Source organism: Mesoplodon densirostris, chromosome X (assembly GCF_025265405.1).
Source record: "Mesoplodon densirostris isolate mMesDen1 chromosome X, mMesDen1 primary haplotype, whole genome shotgun sequence".
NCBI classification, from domain to species: Eukaryota; Metazoa; Chordata; class Mammalia; order Artiodactyla; family Ziphiidae; genus Mesoplodon; species Mesoplodon densirostris.
This window is the reverse complement of record NC_082681.1, coordinates 6281355-6308430: the sequence shown is the minus strand read 5'-3', so window position 1 is coordinate 6308430 and position 27076 is coordinate 6281355. Positions and strand designations below refer to the sequence as shown.

General features: G+C 40.5%; 1 long non-coding RNA gene across 5 annotated transcripts in view; it reads left to right on the top strand.

Moving 5' to 3' along the window:
- LOC132482197 (uncharacterized) overlaps positions 1–27076 on the top strand; it is a 109357-nt gene that overhangs the window by 32288 nt on the left and 49993 nt on the right. Inside the window, exon 1 of one of the 5 annotated variants that reach the window (XR_009530884.1) lies at positions 17526–17634. The exons of the other annotated variants lie outside the window; for them this stretch is intronic. This is a non-coding gene — a long non-coding RNA (uncharacterized LOC132482197). Of the gene's footprint in view, positions 1–17525; positions 17635–27076 lie in introns of those variants that run through there. 5 annotated transcript variants of the gene reach the window in all.

The following is a 27076-nucleotide window of genomic DNA, read 5'->3' as shown; positions in this document are numbered from 1 at the left end:
CCTCATGCCCAGAATCAGCAAACATTCTGAGGAAAAAAATGGCTGCAGAGTGTCATTGCCTCTCTTTTCCAAAGTCCTGGCTGCCTCGTCATGCTCTAGTTCCTTCAAACAGACATTTAAAAATTTTATCTGGATTTCTTAGCTATTCTCGGTGGAAGTATTAGTCTACTACAAGTTACTCCATCACATTCATAATCAGAAGTCCACCTGTTCCCTAAGTATTTGCAAACTAAATTTCTTCATGAACTGCAGTAATTGCTGAAGGAAGACATTTTAGGAGATTCCTTTTCAGATAGATTCATCACTGCTTTTCAAGAAGAAAGACTCTTAAAGATGAACAAATATGACTGAGACTGAGGGAGACTGTTACATTAGTACATCATTTCCCTGACCTCTGTTTTAGCATGAAAAAGGTAAGGAGTTATTTAAGTTAGTGCCAGATTAATTAGGTTAGAAACTAGTTTTTCATAGATACTGCAAAGACAGAAATCAATCCTAACTTCTGTACTTTTGAGGTCTGAATGAATGAGGCAGTGCTACTTTCTGGTCATTAGAAGCCCACAGTAGTGCTGCTACTCAAAATTCTTTCCCCTTGGTGTATTAATTCTTCTAGTAAAACACAAATAATACTCGGTTTTCTTCTCAAGGACTCAGACATAGGCACTCGCAATAAATCACAGGGGCCATGTCCTTCTTTGGAGATGGAGGGCTTCATGCTGAGGAATCTACCAGGGAAGAGGAGCTCCCTCAAGAATAGAATTTACTCTGCTGATTATTATGCTTTCTGCCACAGTGCCACAGATACCCTTGACTGTATGTTCCACAGCTGTGAAGAATGTTTCAAGAGAAAATTAGATTGTGTCTTCTGCAAGGTCTTCATCCTGGAGGCTCTCCAGAAAGGGCGATAGGGCTTCAGAAAAACAGAAAAATATCTTCTGTTCACAGGTGTTGTATTTCCATAAAAGGACTGTTTGGATCTTAGCTCTACTATTCACCAGCTGCGTGACCTTGGGCCACTGACTCACCTCTGCATAAATCTCCTCATCTCTAAAGTCATTCTAACTACATTGGCTTCATAAAGCTGTTGTGAAGATCAACTGTAATAGTGGGAGGGAAAGTCATCTGTAAATTTCAAAGTGCAGCATACCAGAGATTGGAGTAAGCCCTATTGTTTCACCCCCCCTTTAGTATTCCTCAAGTCCTGGGGCTGGAGGAGATCAATCCCACATTTCATCTTAATACGGTGATCTTCTTTGCAATGTCCCAGACAGATAGCCTTTTAGCTTCTGCATTCAGAGCTCTTTCAGAGGTGGGATAGCTTTCCCTTATGCTTGTGTGCTAGCCCATACACTGAGTCCCGGGATACCTGGAACTTCTGATCTCCTGTGACTGAGGAGGGAAGAGCAATGAAGACTTCAGAAGTCCAGAGCTATGCTGTGTGTTTAGTTTTGCCCTGCTTCTGATCTGGGAAACTTGAAGCTTCCTGTTGGGATGTCTAGTCAGCTCTGAAAATGGGTTTGGTTTAATCTAGACTCCCTTCTCTAAACACATGGAAATTCCTAAGAGGAGGCAAGTGCTTGTCCACCCCTCCACGGCTTCTGTGGGTCTTTGGGATGGTTCTTCCCCTGAAAGGTTAAAATCACTTGTGTTTCTGGTAAGAACTGGAAGCATCTATTGACCTAAGCAGTCACTCTACAGGATAGGGAAGAAGAACTACTTAAGAAGCAGGAGGAACTGTTTAGCACCTATCAGATGAGCTAACCGACTAATTTATGTTGGCCTTTTTTTTTAATGAAAAAAATTGTCATAGAACCTTAAAAAGTTATTTAATCTTATTGAGAGTGTACACGTGTATTATTTCACATTAGTTATTTTCATCTGAGGCTAAGTGATTTCTTCTTAACATTTGGCCTACATAAAAGTAGCATAAACTTCTGCTCTCTGCAAAAAGCCTACAGCAGATGATATCTAAAGGTCTTTTCTGGCTCTAAGATAGGTCTACAATTCTTGGATTCCTTCCTGTAACCCTTTTAGAATGACTTGGACTCTTCCAGTATACTTGGGATGGGCTTCTTGTACAGCCTGGAGGCAGGGCAGTAGCCTGCATGGTCTGTCACCTTCCTTTTGGTCTGAGACTCTCTGGTGACTTGTAGGGCTCTTATTTATAGTCACAGTATTAAGTCTACTATTGGAATTCTCCACAGACTGCTACTTGCAGAAGTTCAACTTCTTCGAGGCAGTTGCAATAAAAGAATTCTATCAAAAAGAATTTACTGAATTGTGACTTCAAACAAAACTAGCTTTGTGGGGACAAAATGTACTCCTGACAAGGGAGCCTTAAGTTTGCTTTCCGGCCTCTTCTCCCAGCACTTCACTTCTAATCTCTCTGCAGAAAGAAACATTTCAACAGGGAACCTAGTTGAAATTGAGACATCTTCTCAGAGTCCTGAAACTCCCACCCTTACCTCAGAAGGAACTCCTCTGTTCACAAGCTAAAGCCAGCCTTAAGTCTGCTTCCTTCCCCGGGCAGTTCTTTTTGGATGTTAGATGTACCACCTTCCCAAGCATTGTGGTCTCTTAATTAAGTTCAATAACATAAATGTCTTTCTGCAGCCTGAAAGAATTTTATATTTTTGTGTTATCAAATAATGTGATAGTGTCTCATATTTTATTGGTAACATTTAGAATGTTTACTATCATAAGGGGATTTTGGGGTTATGGTCAAATTGTTTTATTTGGGTTATATATGACTCCTTCATTCCGGGAAAACAAAGTTCTTTATATACAGCATGTGTTCTCATAATATACAGGCTGAGGGACTTGGGAGAGGGTAGGAGCATCATTACTTCTCATTCTGTAGGTGGAAATAATAAAGCATGGAGAGGCAAACATATTTGCTGAGACAGTGATTCTAAACTCCATTGTGGGGGCATTCCAGGGTCTCATAGGATCTCACAAAATTGCTCTAAAATTCTCAAAACCAAATTCATCTTAATTGGCTTTAAAATTTTAGAAAAAAAAATCCAGCATTAGGGTAGGGTCAGTGAGTTTTACAAAAAAAATTTTTTTAAGTAGGACCAATGAAACGTCAAAATTACAAAAACGTTTGGAAAGCAGTGGACTAGTGAGTACCAGAAGAAGCATTAAAATAATCCAGGTCAGGTACTGAGATGTATAAACTCTTGATTCATTCTCCATGGATCTGTATTTCCAAAGGCAATGCGTTATGTGATGGCGCATCTAAAGACGCTTCTCTTCTGGGCAAGCTTTGCACAGCACTTGGGAAGGATCCTAATGGCCTTTTGTGGTGACCTGAATTTTTTCACTGCTAGAGAGGTGAGAAAATATATGTACACTTGAACAGTGAGAATTTTAATCTGGCTGGACCACGGGCTCATTATGGGGGAATTATGTCAAATATGCTTGGAAAGGTAGGTTGGGGCCACATTTTGAGGGACATTGAATACTAAACTGAGGTGTTTCAACATTTTTGATAGGCACTTTGGAAGCAGTGAAGATTTTTAAGCACGGGTTGGAGGAGAAAAGGCCGTATGAAGTGGCCAGAGTTAGACTCCAAGACTATTAATATGGCTAGAATGTGTAGGTTTCGCCAAATTGGGACAGTGAACATGGAGAGATCCATCAGAAACTGCAGTGATCTGGATGAAAGGTGTTATGGAGGTTGTCCACCTTTATTATGAGCTTTGTCACTGTGCTGGTGTTTAAAAGCACGTGATGGGAATTCCATGGCGGTCCAGTGGTTAGGACTCCGCACTTTCACTGCTGGGCCCAGGTTCAATCCCTGGTCAGGGAACTAAGATCCTGCAAGCCGTGTGGCACGGCCTAAATAAATAAATAAATAAATAAAAACGGGTGAGGTGTCACCTCTTGAATTCCACAGACTTTCTTGTTATGCTGGCTAAGATTTTGCCTAAAATCTTAAAAAAAAAAAAAAAAAGCTTTGCCTTGCCTTTCAGAGGTTCAAAGGCACTTACTTGTTCAGAATGTGCTTCTCAAGCTGTGTATAGTACTCTTGGCATCATGAAGTGTATGTAGTTCCGTGGAGCTCCACATCCAGTTTGACCATCTCCAGTTTACTGCATTGGAAGAGAGGGCATCACTTCACACAGACCAACTCTGATCAGTTTCACCCATGCATGCTCTCACATGTGCTGTGTGTGAGCTTGAACAGCGGGGCCTCAGTCCATTCTGATGCTGAGGGAAATGGAGCATTTCCCTGTGATGTTTGACAGCCACTATTTGGCTTATATTTGAAGAGGAAAATATAATAATTTTTTTGGGAAAATATAATAATTTAGACCTCAGTTTTTCTACCCCTGAAAGCTTTTTTCTAGGAACACTAGTCAGTGGCTTGGTATACCCAGCAAATATTTACAGGATTAATTTGTTTCAATGAAAAAAAGTTATTTTTCCATACCTTTCATTATATGAACTTTTGGCAAAGGAAATTTCTCACTTTACATACTTCTTATAATAGACAAATTCCATTATCTCTCCACTAAGAGAAACAATGCTGAAAATGGTAGAATAATTCTAAAGTTATGGGAGTAACATAGTATCCACAGAAACCTTGAGTAAGTACCATGAACCTTGACCCTTATGATTAATTTGTAAGCCCTTGGCAGTAAGATGAGATGTGTTTTTTCACTGTGAAGCAAAGCAAACCTATCATGTAACAGGTAAGTTTGTATATTGATGCTATATTGACTTTGTTGCTACCATGTCCTTACACAGACAGTTCATCTGGTCCCCACTGCTCCAGTTATTGTGATGAGTTGTGTATTTTTATTTCAAAGAAGATCTGTTTGAATTATTTTATTTCTATTTTGACCTACTTTAATCACTGCCCACGTCTGCCCCATTCCACTAGGTGGCACTCTTACCCATGAAACTATTTTAGTCATATCATCACCAGTAGTGGGCTGGGTTGTGCTTTTCTGTGAGGATGAAACACTTCTGGGTTGCTGGTATCCTTGCTCTCTACTCCCAAACTAGGCATCAAGATTCTGTTTCATACCTGCCTGCAAAGTCTCATAAATGTTAATTGGTGCTGTGGTAGGCACAGGGGCAAGATTTGAGCTAAACCACGGTCCCAGCCCTCCAGAAGCTCGCAGTGTAGTGGCAGGGGGCAGATTGCAGAAGAGCTAGAGAAGGGGGCCATGGCAGGAAAGGAAATGCTTCTGACTGGAAGCTCTGCATGACTAGAGGTTGTGAAGGCCTGGAGGTCCGAGACTCTGAATTGGGCGGCTGTTGGCATAGGGTGAGGGGCTCCCTGGCATGCAATGGAAGGGAGAGACTAGCATCATTGCATTATTTCACTGGTAGTGCCCCTGGGTTCAACCCTGGAGGCCATAGAGGAAAGCAATGGCTGGGGATGCTTCCTCCCATCCCAGAACTAACTAGGCTCTCCCACAGTCTCAGAGACAGAAGATCAGAGGTTTCCCCACTGTTGCTGAACCAATGACTGGAAATATCTATAGCTCTCTCACTTGGTTTTATTTATCTTATTTTTTATTTTTGGAAAATTTTTTAAAAATATAGAAAATCACACCCATGAAAGTAACCACCACCTATGTTCCTACCAAGAAGAATTAATCATTCTTATCATCTTGATATATTGGTTTCTGAAGTTTTCTGTGTTTATACGTGATATTAATATATTGCCCCTATTCTCACTTATTTTAATCTATATTCTTCCCATTCATAACAGGACCAGTTCTTTGATTCAGTTATGGAATGCCAACATGCTTAGATATAAATGCCTCACAGCATGATGGCAGCAGAGAGTTGTTATGTTGTTCTACATTTTCTTTCCTTGCTCCTCAAATGCAAACTTAAATTTTTTCTGGAGTTTAAAATTACATTGTAGAAAAAGTGCAAAATGCAGAAAGATGAAAATAAATTACCTGTAGTCCTACTACTTGGAGAGAACCAGAGTTGATGTTCATTTTGGTATATTTCCTTCCATTCTTTTTTCTATTTATACATAGTTTTTTAAAAATTAGCTTTGCATTGTATTTAATGTTTTATAATCTGCCTTTTCACTGAATGTTTTATGATTTAAATGTTCTTCTACCTCATGATTTTTAATAGTTGCCCAGTATTCCATCCTATAGCTATAGCTAGAGTTATGTCATACTTTATAATTACTATTGCTAGACATTAAATCAGTCTCCCTTTTTGGTTATTATAGTAATGTATGTTCTTGTGTGAATGTATGACTATCAGAATAAATTTCTAGAGGTAGAACTTCTCAAAGAGGATGAACATTAAAAGGCACTCTTTTATTGAATTTTTCTTTATCAAAGTAATACATGTTTATTATAGACCATGTAGAAATCACAGATATACAAAAAAGAATGAAAAAGGATGTAAACATCACCCATATTTTTACCACTCAGAGGTAATCACTATTAACATTTTATTTTAATCCTTCAGTCTTCTTTTCTCTATATTCTACGTCCTCTTTCATGAGCTTTTTACTTAATATATTCTGAACATTCTTTCAAGTTCATTATTCTACACTTTCAGTGGTTAACTAGCATTTCATTGTATGAAAGTACAATTTATTTGACCAACTCGCTACTGTTAGACTTTTAGGTTATATTTTTTCCCTACTGTAAACAATGCAGAGATGAGTGTTCTGTGGCTAAGTCTTTGCAAAAACCCCGATTGCTTCTTTTAAATAAATTCTTAGATGTGCAATTATTGGTTCCACATGTAGGCACATTTTTCAGGCTTTCGATGAGTATTGCTAAACTACCCTATAATAATTGTCATGTTAGAGGTAGAGTACGGGCATGCCCTTTTTGTCTGAATTCTTGAAATCACTGAATTTTTTGCCTATTTGTGAAGAATTAATATACTATTTTTTTACTTTATTTTATTTTTTTAACATCTTCATTGGAGTATAATTGCTTTACCATGGTGTGTTAGTTTCTGCTATATAACAAAGTGAATCAGCTATATGTATACATATATCCCCATATCCCCTCCCTCTTGAGCCTCCCTCCCACCCTCCCTATCCCACCCCTCTAGGTGGTCACAAAGCACCGAGCTGATCTCCCTGTGCTATGCGGCTGCTTCCTACTAGCTAGCTATTTTATATTTGGTAGTGTATATATGTCCATGCCACTCTCTCACTTTGTCACAGCTTACCCTTCCCCCTCCGCATATCCTCAAGTCCATTCTGTACGTCTGCCTCTGTATTCCTGTCCTGCTCCCTAGGTTCTTCAGAACCTTTTTTTTTTTTTACATCCCAGATATATGTGTTAGCGTACAGTATTTGTTTTTCTCTTTCTGACTTACTTCACTCTGTATGGCAAACTCTAGTTCCATCCACCTCACTACAAATAACTCAATTTCGTTTCTTTTTATGGCTGAGTAATATTCCATTGTATATATGTGCCACATCTTCTTTATCCATTCATCTGTTGATGGACACTTAGGTTGCTTCTATGTCCTGACTCTTGTAAATACAGCTGCAGTGAACATTGTGGTACATGACTCTTTTTGAATTATGGTTTTCTCAGTGTATATGCCCAGTAGTGGGATTGCTAGGTCATAGGGTAGTTCTATTTTTAGTTTTTTAAGGAACCTCCATACTGTTCTCCATAGTGGCTGTACCAATTCACATGCCCACCAACAGTGCAAGAGGCTTCCCTTTTCTCCACACCCTCTCCAGCATTTATTGTTTGTAGATTTTTTGATGATGGCCATGCTGACGGTGTGAGGTGATAGCTCATTGTAGTTTTGATTTGCATTTTTCTAATTGTTAGCGATGTTGAGCATCCTTTCATGTGTTTGTTGAAAATCTGTATATTTTCATTCGAGAAATGTCTATTTAGGGCTTCTGCCCATTTTTTGATTGGGTTGTTTGTTATTTTGATATTGAGCTGCATGAGCTGCTTGTATATTTTGGAGATCAGTCCTTTGTTGCTTCATTTGCAAATATTTTCTCCCATTCTGAGGGTTGTCTTTTCAGCTTCTTTATGGTTTCCATTGCTGTGCAAAAGCTTTTAAGTTTCATTAGGTCCCATTTGTTTATTTTTGTTTTTATTTCTATTTCTCTAGGAGGTGGGTCAAAAAGGATCTTGCTGTGATTTACGTCATAGAGTGTTCTGCGTATGTTTTCCTCTGAGAGTTTGATAGTGTTTGGCCTTACATTTAGGTGTCTAATCCATTTTGAGTTTATTTTTGTATATGGTGTTAGGGAGTGTTCTAATTTCATTCTTTTACATGTAGCTGTCCAGTTTTCCCAGCATCACTTATGGAAGAGGCTGTCTTTTCTCCATTGTATATTCTTGCCTCCTTTATCAAGGATAAGGTGACCATATGTGCGTGGGTTTATCTCTGGGCTTTCTATCCTGTTCCATTGATCTATATTTCTGTTTTTATGCCAGGACCATACTGTCTTGATTACTGTAGCTTTATAGTATAGTCTGAAGTCAGGGAGCCTGATTCCTCCAACTCCTCTTTTTCTTTCTCAAGACTGCTTTGGCTATTCGTGGTCTTTTGTGTTTCCATACAAATTGTGAAATATTTTGTTCTAGTTCTGTGAAAAATTCCATTGGTAGTCTGACAGGGATTGCGTTGAATCTATAGATTGTTTGGGGTAGTGTAGTCATTTTCACAATGTTGATTCTTCCAATCCAAGAACATGGTATATCTCTCCATCTGTTTGTATCAACTTTAATTTCTTTCATCAGTGTCTTACAGTTTTCTGCATACAGATCTTTTGTCTCCTTGGGTAGGTTTATTCCTAGGTATTTTATTCTTTTTGTTGCAGTGGTTAATGTGAGTGTTTTCTTAATTTCTCTTTGAGATTTTTCATCATTAGCGTATAGGAATGCGAGAGATATCTGTGCATTAATTTTGTATCCTGCTACTTTACCAAGTTCATGGATTAGCTCTAGTAGTTTTCTGGTGGCATCTTTAGGATTCTCTGTGTATCGTATCATGTCATCTGCAAACAGTGACAGCTTTACTTCTTCTTTTCCAATTTGGATTCCTTTTATTATTTTTTCTTCTCTGATTGCTGTGGCTAAAACTTCCGAAAGTATGTTGAATAATAGTGGTGAGAGTGGGCAACCTTGTCTTGTTCCTGATCTTAGTGGAAATGGTTTCAGTTTTTCACCATTGAGAATGATGTTGGCTGTGGGTTTGTCATATATGGCCTTTATTTATTTATTATTATTTTTTTAACTTTTTATTTTATTTTATTTTTTGCTTTAGAACAAATTTAATCAGTTATACATATACATATGTTTCCCATATCCCCTCCCTTTTGCGTCTCCCTCCCACCCTCCCTATCCCACCCCTCCAGGCGGTCACAAAGCACCGAGCTGATCTCCCTGTGCTATGCGGCTGCTTCCCACTAGCTATCTACCTTACGTTTGGTAGTGTATATATGTCGATGCCGCTCTTTCACTTTGTCACAGCTTACCCTTCTCCCTCCCCATATCCTCAAGTCCATTCTCTAGTAGGTCTGTGTCTTTATTCCTGTCTTACCCCTATGTTCTTCATGACATTTTTTTTCTTAAATTGCATATATATGTGTCAGCATACAGTATTTGTTTTTCTCTTTCTGACTTACTTCACTCTGTATGACAGATTCTAGGTCCATCCACCTCATTACAAATAGCTCAATTTCATTTCTTTTTATGGCTGAGTAATATTCCATTGTATATATGTGCCACATCTTCTTTACCAATTCATCCGATGATGGACACCTAGGTTGTTTCCATCTCCGGGCTATTGTAAATAGGGCTGCTATGAACATTTTGGTACATGTCTCTTTTTGAATTATGGTTTTCTCAGGGTATATGCCCAGTAGTGGGATTGCTGGGTCATATGGTAGTTCTATTTGTAGTTTTTTAAGGAACCTCCATACCGTTCTCCATAGTGGCTGTACCAATTCACATTCCCACCAGCAGTGCAAGAGTGTTCCCTTTTTTCCACACCCTCTCCAGCATTTATTGTTTGTAGATTTTTTGATGATGGCCATTCTGACTGGTGTGAGATGATATCTCATTGTAGTTTTGATTTGCATTTCTCTAATGAGTAAAGATGTTGAGCATCCTTTCATGTGTTTGTTGGCAGTCTGTATATCTTCTGTGGAGAAATGTCTATTTAGGTCTTCTGCCCATTTTTGGATTGGGTTGTTTGTTTTTTGTTATTGAGCTGCATGAGCTGCTTGTGAATTTTGGAGATTAATCCTTTGTCAGTTGCTTCATTTGCAAATATTTTCTCCCATTCTGAGGGTTGTCTTTTCAGCTTGTTTATGGTTTCCTTTGCTGTGCAAAAGATTTTAAGTTTCACTAGGTCCCATGTGTTTATTTTTGTCTTTATTTCCATTTCTCTAGGAGGTGGGTCCAAAAGGATCTTGCTGTGATTTATGTCATAGAGTGTTCTGCCTATGTTTTCCTCTAAGAGTTTGATAGTGTCTGGCCTTACATTTAGGTCTTTAATCCATTTTGAGCTTATTTTTGTGTATGGTGTTAGGGAGTGATCTAATCTCATACTTTTACATGTCCCTATCCAGTTTTCCCAGCACCACTTATTGAAGAGGCTGTCCTTTCTCCACTGTACATTCCTGCCTCCTTTATCAAAGATAAGGTGACCATATTTCGGTGGGTTTATCTCTGGGCTTTCTATCCTGTTCCATTGATCTATCTTTCTGTTTTTGTGCCAGTACCATACTGTCTTGATTACTGTAGCTTTGTAGTATAGTCTGAAGTCAGGGAGCCTGATTCCTCCAGCTCCATTTTTCGTTCTCAAGATTGCTTTGGCTATTCGTGGTCTTTTGTGTTTCCATACAAATTGTGAAATTTTTTGTTCTAGTTCTGTGAAAAATGCCAGTGGTAGTTTGATAGGGATTGCATTGAATCTGTAGATTGCTTTGGGTAGTAGAGTCATTTTCACAATGTTGATTCTTCCAATCCAAGAACATGGTACATCTCTCCATCTATTTGTATCATCTTTAATTTCTTTCATCAGTGTCTTATAATTTTCTGCATACAGGTCTTTTGTCTCCTTAGGTAGGTTTATTCCTAGATATTTTATTCTTTTTGTTGCAATGGTAAATGGGAGTGTTTCCTTGATTTCACTTTCAGATTTTTCATCATTAGTATATAGGAATGCCAGAGATTTCTGTGCATTAATTTTGTATCCTGCAACTTTACCAAATTCATTGATTAGCTCTAGTAGTTTTCTGGTGGCATCTTTAGGATTCTCTGTGTATCGTATCATGTCATCTGCAAACAGTGACAGCTTTACTTCTTCTTTTCTGATTTGGATTCCTTTTATTTCCTTTTCTTCTCTGATTGCTGTGGCTAAAACTTCCAAAACTATGTTGAATAAGAGTGGTGAGAGTGGGCAACCTTGTCTTGTTCCTGATCTTAGTGGAAATGGTTTCAGTTTTTCACCATTGAGGACGATGCTGGCTGTGGGTTTGTCATATACAGCCTTTATTATGTTGAGGAAAGTTCCCTCTATGCCTACTTTCTGCAGGGTTTTTATCATAAATGGGTGTTGAATTTTGTCGAAAGCTTTCTCTGCATCTATTGAGATGATCATATGGTTTTTCTCCTTCAATTTGTTAATATGGTGTATCACGTTGATTGATTTGCGTATATTGAAGAATCTTTGCATTCCTGGAATAAACCCCACTTGATCATGGTGTATGATCCTTTTAATGTGCTGTTGGATTCTGTTTGCTAGTATTTTGTTGAGGATTTTTGCATCTATGTTCATCAGTGATATTGGCCTGTAGTTTTCTTTCTTTGTGACATCCTTGTCTGGTTTTGGTATCAAGGTGATGGTGGCCTCGTAGAATGAGTTTGGGAGTGTTCCTCCCTCTGCTATATTTTGGAAGAGTTTCAGAAGGATAGGTGTTAGCTCTTCTCTAAATGCTTGATAGAATTCGCCTGCGAAGCCATCTGGTCCTGGGCTTTTGTTTGTTGGAAGATTTTTTATCACAGTTTCCATTTCAGTGCTTGTGATTGGTCTGTTCATATTTTCTATTTCTTCCTGATTCAGTCTTGGCAGGTTGTGCATTTCTAAGAATTTGTCCATTTCTTCCAGGTTGTCCATTTTATTGGCATAGTGTTGCTTATAGTAATCTCTCATGATCTTTTGTATTTCTGCAGTGTCAGTTGTTACTTCTCCTTTTTCATTTCTAATTCTATTGATTTGAGTCTTCTCCCTTTTTTTCTTGATGAGTCTGGCTAATGGTTTATCAATTTTGTTTATCTTCTCAAAGAACCAGCTTTTAGTTTTATTGATCTTTCGTATCATTTCCTTCATTTCTTTTTCATTTATTTCTGATCTGATTTTTATGATTTCTTTCCTTGTGCTAACTTTGGGATGTTTTTGTTCTTCTTTCTCTAATTGCTTTAGGTGCAAGATTAGGTTGTTTATTCGAGATGTTTCCTGTTTCTTAAGGTGGGATTGTATTGCTATAAACTTCTCTCTTAGAACTGCTTTTGCTGCATCCCATAGGTTTTGGGTCATCGTGTCTCCATTGTCATTTGTTTCTAGGTATTTTTTAATTTCCTCTTTGATTTCTTCAGTGATCACTTTGTTATTAAGTAGTGTACTGTTTAGCCTCCATGTGTTTGTATTTTTTTACCGCTCTTTTCCTGTAATTGATATCTAGTCTCATAGCATTGTGGTCGGAAAAGATACTTGATACAATTTCAATTTTCTTAAATTTACCAAGGCTTGATTTGTGACCCAAGATATGATCTATCCTGGAGAATGTTCCATGAGCACTTGAGAAAAATGTGTATTCTGTTGTTTTTGGATGGAATGTCCTATAAATATCAATTAAGTCCATCTTGTTTAATGTATCATTTAAAGCTTGTGTTTCCTTATTTATTTTCATTTTGGATGATCTGTCCATTGGTGAAAGTGGGGTGTTAAAGTCCCCTACTATGATTGTGTTACTGTCGATTTCTCCTTTTATGGCTATTAGTATTTGCCTTATGTATTGAGGTGCTCCTATGTTTGGTGCATAAATATTTACAATTGTTATATCTTCTTCTTGGATCGATCCCTTGATCATTATGTAGTGTCCTTCTTTGTCTCTTCTAGTAGTCTTTATTTTAAAGTCTATTTTGTCTGATATGAGAATTCCTACTCCAGCTTTCTTTTGGTTTCCATTTGCATGGAATATCTTTTTCCATCCCCTTACTATCAGTCTGTATGTGTCTCTAGGTCTGAAGTGGGTCTCTTGTAGACAGCATATATATGGGTCTTGTTTTTGTATCCATTCAGCCACTCTGTGTCTTTTGGTGGGAGCATTTAGTCCATTTACATTTAAGGTAATTATCGATATGTATGTTCCTATTCCCATTTTCTTAATTGTTTTGGGTTCGTTATTGTAGGTCTTTTCCTTCTGTTGTGTTTCTTGCCTAGAGAAGTTCCTTTAGCATTTGTTGTAAAGCTGGTTTGGTGGTGCTGAACTCTCTCAGCTTTTGCTTGTCTGTAAAGGTTTTAATTTCTCCATCAAATCTGAATGAGATCCTTGCTGGGTAGAGTAATCTTGTTTGCAGGTTTTTCTCCTTCATCACTTTAATTATGTCCTGCCACTCCCTTCTGGCTTGTAGAGTTTCTGCTGAGAGATCAGCTGTTAACCTGATGGGGATTCCCTTGTGTGTTATTTGTTGTTTTTGCCTTGCTGCTTTTAATATGATTTCTTTGTGCTTAATTTTTGACAGTTTGATTAATATGTGTCTTGGCATATTTCTCCTTGGATTTGTTCTGTATGGGACTCTCTGTGCCTCCTGGACTTGATTAACTATTTCCTTTCCCATATTAGGGAAGTTTTCAACTATAATCTCTTCAAATATTTTCTCAGTCCCTTTCTTTTTCTCTTCTTCTTCTGGAACCCCTATAATTCGAATGTTGGTGCGTTTAATGTTGTCCCAGAGGTCTCTGAGACTGTCCTCTGTTCTTTTCATTCTTTTTTCTTTATTTTGCTCTGCATCAGTTATTTCCACTATTTTATCTTCCACCTCACTTATCCGTTCTTCTGCCTCAATTATTCTGCTATTGATCCCATCTAGAGTATTTTTTATTTCATTTATTGTGTTTTTAATTGATGCTTGATTCATCTTTAGTTCTTCTAGGTCCTTGTTAACTGTTTCTTGCATTTTGTCTATTCTATTTCCAAAATTTTGGATCTTGGAAATAGAATCTTGGATCATCTTTATCATCATTATTCTGAATTCTTTTTCAGGTAGACTGCCTATTACCTCTTCATTTGTTAGGTCTGGTGGGTTTTTATCTTGCTCCTTCTCCTGCTGTGTGTTTTTCTGTCTTCTCATTTTGCTTATGTTACTGTGTTTGGGGTCTCCTTTTTGCAGGCTGCAGGTTCGTAGTTCGCGTTGTTTTTGGTGTCTGTCCCCAGTGGCTAAGGTTTGTTTAATGGGTTGTGTAGGCTTCCTGGTGGAGGGGACTAGTGCCTCTGTTCTGGTGGATGAGGCTGGATCTTGTCTTTCTGGTGGGCAGGTCCACGTCTGGTGGTGTGTTTTGGGGTGTCTGCAGACTTTTTATGATTTTAGGCCACCTCTCTGCTAATGGGTGGCATTGTGTTCCTGTCTTGCTAGTTGTTTGGCATAGGGTGTTCAGCACTGTAGCTTGCTGGTCGTTGAGTGAAGCTGGGTGCTGGTGTTGAGATGGAGATCTCTGGGAGATTTTCGCCGTTTGATATTATGTGGAGCTGGGAGGTCTCTTGTGTACCAGTGTCCTGAAGTTGGCTCTCCCACCTCAGAGGCACAGCACTGACTCCTGGCTCCTCAATTTGGGATGATTTGTTGTCTATTCATGTATTCCACAGATGCAGGGTACATCAAGTTGATTGTGGAGCTTTAATCCGCTGCTTCTGAGGCTGCTGGGAGAGGTTTCCCTTTCTCTTCTTTGTTCTCACAGCTCCCGGGTCTCAGCTTTGGATTGGGCCCCGCCTCTGCATGTAGGTCACCGGAGGGCATCTGTTCTTCGCTCAGACAGGACAGGGTTAAAGGAGCAGCCTCTTCGGGGACTCTGGCTCACTCAGGCCGGGTGGGAGGGAGGGGCACGGAGTGCAGGGCGAGCCTGCAGTGGCAGAGGTCGGCGTGCCGTTGCACCAGCCCGAGGCGCACCGTGCGTTCTCCCAGGGAAGCCACCCCTCGATCCCGGGACCCCGGCAGTGGCGGGCTGCACAGGCTCCCGGAAGGGCGGTGTGGACAGTGACCTGTGCTCGCACACAGGCTTCTTGGCGGTGGCAGCAGCAGCCCCAGCGTCCCACGCCCGTCACTGGGCTCCGCGCTTTCAGCCGCGACTCGCGCCCGTCTGTGGAGCCCCTTTAAGCAGCGCTCTTAATCCCCTCTCCTCGTGCACCAGGAAACCAAGAGGGAAGAAAAAGTCTCTTGCCTCTTCGGCAGCTCCAGTGTTTTCCCGGACTCCCTCCCGGCTAGCTGTGGCACATTAGCCCCCTTCAGGCTGAGTTCTCGCCGCCAGCCCCAGTCCTTTCCCTGCGCTCTGACCGAAGCCCGAGCCTCAGCTTCCAGTGCCGCCCGCCCTGGCGGGCGAGCAGACAAGTCTCTCGGGCTAGTGAGTACCGCTCGGCACCGATCCTCTGTGCAGGAATCTCTCCGCTTTGCCCTACCCAGGTATGTGGGGAGTTTCTTGCCTTTTGGGAGGTCTGGGGTCTTCTGCCAGCATTCAGTAGGTGTTCTGTAGGAGTTGTTCCACGTGTAGCTGTATTTCTGGTGTATCCGTGGGGAGGAAGGTGATCTCCACGTCTTACTCTTCCGCCATCTTCTATATGGCCTTTATTATGTTGAGGTAAGTTCCCTCTGTGCCTACTTTCTGTAGGGTTTTTATCATAAGTGGGTGTTGAATTTTGTGAAAACTTTTTCTGCATCCATTAAGATGATCATATGGTTTTTATCCTTCAATTTGTTAATGTGGTGTGTCACATTGATTGATTTGCATATAGAAGAATCCTTGCATTTCTGGGATGAAACCCACTTGATCATGGTGTATGATCCTTTTAATGTGCTGTTGGATTCTGTTTACTAGTATTTTGTAGAGGATTTTTGCATGTATTTCATCAGTGATATTGGCCTGTAGTTTTCTTTCTTTGTGACATCTTTGTCTGGTTTTGGTATCAAGGTGATGGTGGCCTCGTAGAATGAGTTTGGGAGTGTTCCTCCCTGTGCTATATTTTGGAAGAGTTTGAGAAGGATAGGTGTTAGCTCTTCTCTAAATATTTGATAGAATTCGCCTGTGAAGCCATCTGGTCCTGGGCTTTTGTTTGTTGGAAGATTTTTAATCACAGTTTCAATTTCAGTGCTTGTGATTGTTCTGTTTATATTTTCTATTTCTTCCTGGTTCAGTCTCGGAAGGTTGTGCTTTTCTAAGAATTTGTCCACTTCTTCCAGGTTGTCAATTTTATTGGCATAGAGTTGCTTGTAGTAATCTCTCATGATCTTTTGTATACCTGCAGTGTCAGTTGTTAATGTCTCCTTTTTCATTTCTAATTCTATTGATTTGAGTCTTCTCCCTTTTTTTCTTGATGAGTCTGGCTAATGGTTTATCAATTTTGTTTATCTTCTCAAAGAACCAGTTTCTAGTTTTATTGATCTTTGCTATTGTTTCCTTCATTTCCTTTTCATTCATTTCTGCTCTGATCTTTATGATTTCTCTCCTGCTAACTTTGGGGTATTTTTGTTTTGTTTTGTTCTTCTTTTTCTAATTGCTTTAGGTGTAAAGTTAGGTTGTTTATTTGAGATTTTTTTTATTTCTTGAGGTAGGATTGTATTGCTATAACCTTCCCTCTTAGAACTGCTTTTGCTGCATCCCATAGGTTTTGGGTCATTGTGTTTTCATTGTCATTTTTTTCTAGGTATTTTTTGATTTCCACTTTGATTTCTTCAGTGATCTCTTTGTTATTTAGTAGTGTATTGTTTAGCCTCCATGTGTTTGTATTTTTTACAGATTTTTTCTTGTAATTGATATCTAGTCTCATAGGGTTGTGATTGGAAAAGATACATGATATGATTTCAGTTTTCTTAAATTTACTAAGGCTTGATTTGTGACCCAAGATATGATCTATCCTGGAGAATGTTTCATGAGCACCTGAGAAGAAAGTGTATTCTGTAGATTTTGTCCTTTCTTCTGCCTCAGTTATTCTGCTATTGATTCCTTCTAGAGAATTTTTAATTTCATTTATTGTGTTGTTCATCATTGTTTGTTTGCTCTTTAGCTCTTCTAGGTCCTTGTTAAACCTTTCTTGTGTTTTCTCCATTGTATTTCCAAGATTTTGGATCATCTTTACTATCATTACTCTGAATTCTTTTTCAGATAGACTGCCTGTTTCTTCCTCATTTGTTTGGTCTGGTGGGTTTTTACCTTGCTCCTTTATCTGCTGTGTCTTTCTCTGCCTTCTCATTTTGCTTAACTTATTGTGTTTGGTGTCTCCTTTTCACAGACTGCAGGTTCGTCATTCCTGTTGTTATTGGCATCTGCCCCCCGTGGGTAAGCTTGTTTCAGTGGGTTGTGTCGGCTTCCTGGTGGAGGGGACTGGTACCTGTGTTCTGGTAGATGAGGCTGGATCTTGTCTTTCTGGTGAGTAGGACCATGTCTGGTGGTGTGTTTTGGGGTGTCTGTGAACTTATTAGGATTGTATGCAGCCTCTCTGCAAATGAGTGGGGTTGTGTTCCTGTCTTGATAGTTGTTTGGCATGGAGTGTCCAGCACTGTAGCTTGCTGGTCATTGTGTGGAGCTGGGTCTTTGCGTTGAGATGGAGATCTCTGGAAGAGCTTTTGCTGATTGATATTACATGGTGCCGGGAGGTCTCTGGTGGACCAGTGTCCTGAACTCGGCTCTCCCACCTCATAAGTTCAGGCCTGACACCCGGCCGGAGCTCCAAGACCCTGTAAGCCACACTGCTCAGAAGAAAAGGGAGAAAAAGAAGAAATGAAATAAAGTAAAATAGAAGTTATTAAAATAAAAAATTTAAACAATTATTAAAATAAAAAATAATTTAAAAAAGAAGACAGCAGCCAAACCAATAAACAAATCCACCAATGATAACATGTGCTAAAAAGTATACTAAAAAAAAACAAAAAAACGAACAGACAGAACCCTAGGACAAATGGTAAAAGCAAACCTATACAGACAAAATCACACAAAGAAGCATATACATACACACTCACAAAAAGAGAAAAAGGAAAAAAATATATATATATAAAGGAAGAGCAACCAAATCAATAAACAAATCTACCAATGATAATAAGCTCTAAATACTAAACTAAGCTAAACATAAAACCAGAAACAAATTTGATCCAGAAAGTAAACCCCAAGTCTACAGTTGCTCCCAAAGTCCACCGCCTCAAGTTTGGGATGATTTATTGTCTATTCAGGTATTCCACAGATGCAGGGTACATCAAGTTGATTGTGGAGATTTAATCTGCTGCTCCTGAGGCCGCACGGAGGAATTTCCCTTTCTCTTCTTTATTCGCACAGCTCCTGGGGTTCAGCTTTGGATTTGGCCTGGCCTCTGCTTGTAGGTCGCCCTCTGGTGTCTGTTCTTCGCCCAGACAGGAGGGGGTTAATGGAGCAGCTGATTAGGGGGCTCTGGCTCACTCAGGCCGGGGGGAGGGAGGGAGGGGTGCGGAAAGTGGAGAGAACCTGTGGTGGCAGACACTGGCATGACGTTGCACTAGCCTGAGGGGCGCCATGTGTTCTCCTGGGGAAGTTGTCCCTGGATCATGGGACCCTGGCAGTGGCGGGCTGCACAGGCTCCCTGGAGGGGAGGTGTAGATAGTGACCTATGCTTGCACACAGGCTTCTTGGTGGCTACAGAAGCATTTCATGCCCGTCTCTGGTGTATGCACTGATAGCTGTGGCTTGTGCCCATCTCTGGAGCTTGTTTAGGCAGCGCTCTTAATCCCCTCTCCTCGCGCACCCCGAAACAATGGTCTCTTGCCTCTTAGGCAGGTCCAGACTTTTTCCCGGACTCCTTCCCGGCTAGCCGTGGTGCACTAGCCCCCTTCAGGCTGTGTTCACGCTGCCAGCCCCAGTCCTCTCCCTGGGATCTCACCTCGGAAGCCCGAGTCTCAGCTCCCAGCCCCGCCCACCCTGGCGGGTGAGCAGACAAGCCTCTGGGGCTGGTGAGTGCCGGTCGGCACCGATCCTCTGTGCAGGAATCTCTCCGCATTGCCCTCCGCACCTCTGTGGCTGTGCTCTCCTCCGCGGCTCCAAAGCTGCCCCCCTCCGCCACCTGCAGCCTCCGCCAGTGAAGGGCCTTCCTAGTGTGTGGAAACCTTTCCTCCTTTACGGCTCCCTCCCACTGGCGCAGGTCCCGTTCCTATTCTTTTGTCTCTGTTTATTCTGTTTTCTTTTGCCCTACCCAGCTACATGGGGAGTTTCTTGCCTTTTGGGAGGTCTGAGATCTTCTGCCAGCGTTCAGTAGATGTTCTGTAAGAGTTGTTCCACATGTAGATGTATTTTTGAGTATCTGTGGGGTGAAGGTGATCTCCGTGTCTTACTCCTCCGCCATCTTGAAGGTCCCCTAATATCCTATTTTAAAATTTACATTTATTTGGTTACCAGTGAAGCTGCTTTTTTAATTTTTTCTATTCTTTACTCTTTTGTCCAATTTTCTGTTCTGCTGTAGATATTTTTTCTTGTTTTCTTAAGAAATTTAAAAAGTAAATTTAAGAACTTCTTTGTCATTCATGCAGGTTTTCTCCTTTGGCTAGTTATTGTGATATACTGTGTGTCTAGATTTACTGATATTAAATTGTACTCCTGAAATAATTCCTCTTTCCTTATGGTGTAGTATTCCTTTTTTTAAAATTAATTAATTAATTAATTTTATTTATTTATTTTTGGCTGCATTGGGTCTTCATTGCTGCACGCAGGCTTTCTCTAGCTGTGGCGAGCAGGGGCTGCTCTTCGTTGTGGTGCGCGGGCTTCTCATTATGGTGGCTTCTCTTGTTGCAGAGCACAGGCTCTAGGCACGCAGGCTTCAGTAGTTGTGGCACAGGGACTCAGTAGTTGTGGCTTGCTGGCTCTAGAGTGCAGGCTCAGTAGTTGTGGTGAACGGGCTCAGTTGCTCCACGGCATGTGGGATCTTCCCAGACCAGGGTTCGAACCTGTGTCTCCTTCATTTGCAGGCAGACTCCTAACCACTGTGCCACCAGGGAAGTCCTGGTGTAGTATTCTTTTTGTCTTGCTGAGTTTGGTTTGCTGGTATTTTATTTAGGATTTTTACATCTATGTTCGTAAGTGACATTAATCTTCAGTATTCTTTCTCTCTGTGTTTTGCACATGTGTTCACTAGGTTTTGTGGGTAGGATAACTTCAGTTTTATAAAATAATGGGGCTTAGTTCCTTCTTTTCCTCTATACTGGAAGCTATATTTAGAGGATGGAAATTATCTGTTCCTTGTAAATTATAAAGAACTTACTCATAGAATGATCTGGACACTATTATATTCATTGGAGGAAATGTTTTTAAACAGCATAGGTTTTTTCCCCCATATTTTGTACATCTTTGTGATTCTAATTGGATAAGTTTCCTAGAAAATCATCCATTTTTGAGATTTTCAAATTCATTAGCAATATCAAGATTTATTGAGATATAATACACATACCATACAATTCATCCATTTAAAGTGGTTTTTAGGGGCTTCCCTGGTGGCGCAGTGGTTGAGAATCTGCCTGCTAATGCAGGGGACACCGGTTCGAGCCCTGGTCTGGGAAGATCCCACATGCCACGGAGCAACTGGGCCCGTGAGCCACAACTACTGAGCCTGCGCGTCTGGAGCCTGTGCTCCGCAACAAGAGAGGCCGCGATGGTGAGAGGCCCACGCACTGCGATGAAGAGTGGCCCCCACTTGCCACAACTGGAGAAAGCCCTTTGCACAGAGGCGAAGACCCAATACAGCAAAAATAAATTAATTAATAAAGTGGTTTTTAGTATATTCACAGAGCTGTATATTCACAACCATCACCACGATCATCACAAGAAATTTTACAACAGTTTCAAAACCCCCGAAAGAAACCGTATAGCCATTAGCAAACACTCTCTGTTTCCCCTTAATTCTCCCCAGCCCTAGGCAACTACTAATCTGCTTTCTGTCTCCATAGATTTGCCTCCTCTAGACCTTTCATATAAATGGAATCATATATTATAATATGTAGTCTTTTGTGTGACTGGATTCTCTCATTTAAGGTAATGTTTCCAAGGCTCACCCATGTATTAACATGGACTAGTACTTCGTTCTTTCTTTAATTTTTTTAAAGTAATAGACTTTTATTTTTAGAAGTTTTAGTTTTACAGACAGTGAGCAGATATTACAGAGTTCCCACATACTCCCCTCTTCCCACTCCTCTGACCATAGTTTTTCCCACCAACATCTTGCATTGGTGTGGTTCATTTGTTACAAGTGATGAACCAATATTGAAACATTATTATTAACTAAAGTTCATAATTTACATTACAGTTCGCTCTTTGTGTTGTACAGTTCTGTGGGTTTTGACAAGTGTGTAATGTCATGTATCCACCATTGCAGTATCATATAGAATAGTTTTGATGAATAGTTGGAGCACAGGGGATTTTTGGTGCAGTGCAGTCCTTCCCTACCCCAGAACCTCTAGCAAACCACTGCTTCCATGGCTTTATCTTTTCCAGAATGTCATGTAGTTGGAATCATAGAGTATGTAGCCTTTTCAGATTGTCTTCTCTTAGTAATATGCATTTGAGGTTCCTCCATGTCTTTTCAAGGTTTGATAGTTCATTTCTTTTTAGTACTGAATAATATTCCTTTGTCTGGATGGACAACAGTTTATTTATCCATACACTAACCAACGGACATTTTGCTTGCTTCCAAGTGTTGGCAATTATGAATAAAGCTGCTATACATGTCTGTATAGAGGTTTTTGTGTGGACATAAGTTTTCAACATGTTTGGGTAAATACCAAGGAGCATGATTGCTGGATCATATAGTAAGAGTATGATTGGTTTTGTAAGAAAGTGCCAAACTGTCCTCCAAATTGGCTGTACCATTTTGTATTCCCATCAGTGATGAACAAGAGCTCTAGTTGCTCTCCAGCCTTCCTAACATTTGGTGTTGTCAGTTGTTTAGATTTTAGCCATCCTAGTAGTACATGGTAATATTTCATTATTGTTTTAATTTGTAATTCCTTAATTATATTTGATGTGGAGCATCTTTTCATATGCTTATTTGCCATCCATATGTCTTTTTTTGTGAAGTGTCCAGATCCTTTGCCCATTTTTAAATTGGATTGTTTGTTTTCTTACTGTTGAGTTTTAAGGATTCTTTGTATATTTTAGGTACAAGTCTTTTATCCTACATATTTTGCAAATATTTCCCCCAATCTGTGATTTCTCTTTTCATTCTTTTAACAATGTCCTTCACAAAGCTTTGTGTGTGTGTGTGTGTGGTACACGGGCCTCTCACCATTGTGGCCTCTCCCGTTGTGGAGCACAGGCTCCGGACGCGCAGGCTCAGCGGCCATGGCTCATGGGCCCAGCCGTTCCACGGCACGTGGGATCTTCCTGGACCAGGGCACGAACCCGTGTCCCCTGCATCGGCAGGCAGACTCTCAACCACTGCGCCACCAGGGAAGCTCCCAAAGCATAATTTTTTTAAAATAAAGTATAATTCTTTTTTTACAGCTAAATAATATTCCATTGTATGGATATACTAGATTTTCTTTATGCATTTACTAGTTGAAGGACACTTCGGTTGTTCCCTTTTGGCTATTATAAATAGTGCTACTATGAATATTTGTGTACAAAATTTTGTTTGGACATAACATTTTTCATTTCTCTTGGATAGATATCTAGGAGTGGAATTGCTGGATCATATGGCTACTCTATGTTTAGCTTTTTGAGGAACTGCCAAACTGTTTTCCATAGAAACTGCCTGACTTCTCCAAAGCAACTGCACCACTTTACATTCCCACTAGCAATGTAGGAGGGGTTCCATTTTCTCCATATCCTCGCCAACACTTGTTATTGTCAGTCTTTTTGATTACAGCCATAGTAGTGGGTATGAAGTAGTATCTCTTTGTGTTTTGATTTGCATTTCCCTAATGACTCGATGCTGAGCATATTTTCATGTACTTCTTGGCCATTTGCATACCTTCTTTTCCTCTTCACTTTGATATTCTCTTCCATGAGAATTTCACTGATTCCACTGATACCTTCATACAGGTGATTTTCAAATATTAACTTTCACATCTGAGCTTTCTCCTGAGATTGTCTCGGATTCCCATCTGCTTACTAGAGATTAATGTCCTGATTGAATCTCAGAATTAGTATATCCCAACTGAAACTCATCAGCTTTCCTCCCAAGCTATTTATTCTTTCTGTGTTTCTAATTCTGTTATTTATACCATTATTCTTCTAATCACCTGAACTTGAAACTTGTCATCATATCTGGATGTAAGAGAAATGGGGTAGGGAAGAGTCAATTCATTACCAAGTTCTATGTTACTTTCATAATGTTTTGCATCTGTTTTCTCTTTATTCTCTCCTTCTTGATCTCTAACCTCTTTTGACTTTCTCAGTCTCTTATTCTCCTGGTTCTCTTACGTCTGATTATTTTATCTCAGGTTATTTTTACCTTAAATGACCTTAATTTTTACCTTAAATGTTATTTTTACCTTAAATGATCTGCCCGTTTCTTGACCATCTTCTGTGATCATTATAAATCTTCTGCCTTGTTTATTTTTATGTAATCCCAAGATGTGAACTATCATTTACACACTTATAACTAACTCCCAAATATATATTTCTAGCTCTGAAATATCTTGAGAACTTCAGACACATGTATCCAACCATCTGCAGGACATCTCTATTTCACGGACTTCTCAAACTCCGAATAGTAATCCTTTGGTATCCACGGGGGATTGGTTCCTGCACTCCCGTGGATACCAAAATCTGAGGATGCTGAAGTACCTTATATAAAATGACACAGTATTTGCGTATAACCTACGCACATCCTCCTGTGTACTTTAAGTAATCTCTAGATTACTTATAATACCTAATACATTGTAAACGCTATGTAAATACTTGTAAATACCATGTAAATGCTATGTAAATGTTTACCGAAGCATGGAAAATTCAAGTTTTGCTTTGGGGAACTTTCTGAAATTTATTTTTCAAATATTGTTGACACGTACTTTGTTGAATCCATGGATGTGGAACCTGTGGCTCTGCCAGCTGTCTGGTTAAACTGAACTAGTCCCATCCCAGCTGCCCCCAAACTTGCTCTGCCTCTCAGTCGATGGCAATGCCATTGATCTGGGTTCCTTAGGATAGAAATCTGGCCATCATTCCTTTTCTCCCCCTCTCCCCAAAAGCCACACATTTACCAAATCTATTCTATTGGAAAATTTCCCTGAATCCGCTGTTTGTACCCCAATGCTGCTTCTTCGTTCTAGCTTTTATCGGCTCTCATGTAGACGGTTTCAGTGACCTGTAATCTGATCTCTCACCGTGCTCCACAACTCCTTCCACCAACTCGAAGTTATTTTCCAAACTGAAAATTTAGTCATGGCCATTTCACTGCAAAGAACAAACAGAAACAAGAACACCAATAGTAACAACAAAATAAAAACATGAAAATATTTAGAGTCGCCCTGGTGGCTCCTCACTCTCCTAAAGCAGATAGTTCAAGCTCCTCAGCCTGGCATATTGATGTGCTTCCTGCCTACTTCTTTAGCTTCATTTCTCATGATGCCCCACCCCCATCTTATCTCAGGCTGCAGCAATATTCTTCTGGGATGTTTAACAAGTTCCCTCTGCTCAGACTCTTCTTCCTGCCTTGTCTGCCTTCTTCATCCTTCAAAAGCCCTGTCTGGGTGTTCCCTCTTCTGGAGAGCCTTTTCTGAGGCTTCCAGGTCTGGGATTCTTCTGGATTTCATACAATGTCATATTGCAACTCTTTTGTTTATATGTCTGTCTTCCCTACTAGGCTGTGAGCTCTGCAGGGACAGATTTTGGCTGATTTTCCAGCTATGGAGTAGGTGCTCAGTAAATATTTATTGAATGAGTGATTGAGAAGGTCCATGGGCCGAATGTGATCCTGGAAGTCTAACTCCATATGTCGAGTGTGCAATAACATGATAGCACAGGTCTCATCTTTTATTTTCTCTTAGTCAAAGAGCTCAAACCTTGCAATTTCTTGGAGGTAGGCATGATCACCTGGCTGGTATCCAGAGGGAATGCTTGATAAGAACCTGCTTCAGTGAAAGTGGACTTATGCTTTCCGGGGGTGTGTACGTAAAGGAAATGCTTCTGTCTCCTCTTTGCCTGGCTCTTGGCATAACTTCTGATAGCTCCCCCATGCTAGGAGTTACTTCTGAGCCAATGAGAGATCAGATTGCATTAAGGGATTGGGCATTATATCACATGCTGTCATTGCTAGATGCCTGCAGAGTTTTGGGTTCTAAGAAGCAATTGTTGACTAGAATTTCCCCATAGAGGATGAACAACTATATGGGAGAGAGTGGGAGATTAGAACAGGTCCAAGAATCTTTAGTCCAAGGATTTTAGTGAGTTTGTAATCCCCTCTGTGCCTGCAGGATACAAGCCCTCAAGAACAGCAGTGTAATTTGCTAGAGAATAGCCCAGAGCTGCTCTAGGATCAAATTCTTCAGGTCCAGCAAATCAATTTGGTTTCCCTGGGCTTTGTGGGACTGAACTTTAAGACTGTTGCCTCTGGCAGTGACATCGCCAGAAATATCTCAGGGGACCCAGTACTCATCTGAGTAGACAAGCTTCAGGAAGTCCTGGATAAGCCTCAGGAAGTCAGGTTGTTGAGCTCAGTGTAAACTGCTGCATCAGGCTCCACACCCTTTCCCATGGAAACCTGTTCACAGGTCAGGCAGAGGTCAGTAGGGAGAAGGATTGGGGCTCAGTGACCTTTCTTCAGTGGTGCTCAGCTGTGACTCCTGTGTCCCTGGAGGATTAGCACTGCCCCTGCCAGAGCAGGTTCTCTGTATGTTATGCTTTCCCGGGCTGCACCTTCAATCCCAGTTAGGCCAGTGCCCTTCCCTCTGGGCTGAGTGACTTTACCCTGACACCTTGGTGAGCCTAATGGAAACTACAGCTTAGTAGACTTTGGTTTTATGGAATGAAATTGTTATTTCTGGTCCAGAGAGACTAAGCAAAAGCTAGAATTGCAGAAATATTTTTGCAATATTGTGTAACAGTTTACAAAAATCTAACTGATTGGTTCAACCTTCACATAACCCAGTACCTGGCACTTAGTGGACATTCACATGTTTGGCGTATGAATGAAACTGGGGGTTTATTATCCTATTTTATGGATGTGGGAACTGAGGCCCAAGCAGGTGAACTGAGTTTCCTAAAATCCAAATCTCCAGTTAGTCAGTGTAGAGCCTCGCTTGAAATCAAGTTCATTTCAGGTTGACATTTACTGAGCACGTGTCACATTACAGGCATTTGCCAGTGATGGATAAACATGGTCCTTGGTTTTGAGGAGCTTTTAGGCTTGCCAGAGAGTCAGACACATAGGAAATAATTTCAACACAATGTGCTAAGTGCTATGATAGAGAACTCTGTGCAGTGTGATGGGGGTTACAGAGGAGGCACGGCTAATCCACTCTGATGAGGTCACGAAAGACTTCTTGAAGAGTTGACACCTCAGTTCAGTTTTGAAAGTTCAGTAGAGGTTGGCCAAAGGTAGAAAGAACATTGTAGGCTGAGAGATCAGTTTAATGGGGGACAGAGGTGTGAGCCAGCATGGTATGTTTCTGAGATCACTGGAATGTCCATTGCTGAGGGTAAAGTGGTAGGAATGTTGGCTAGAGAGGTAGGCAGGAATCAGATCATTGAGGGTGTCAACTTTGCCTCTCACGCCATTACTTCCCAACTTTGCTGACTCATTCAAATCACCTGGGGAATTTAAAAAATATAAAGATGTCCCATCTACATTCCCAGTGATCTTCTTGATAAGCTGGGTTTGACAGTCCCTTCTGGAGGCAACAGGAAGCCATTGGCAGGT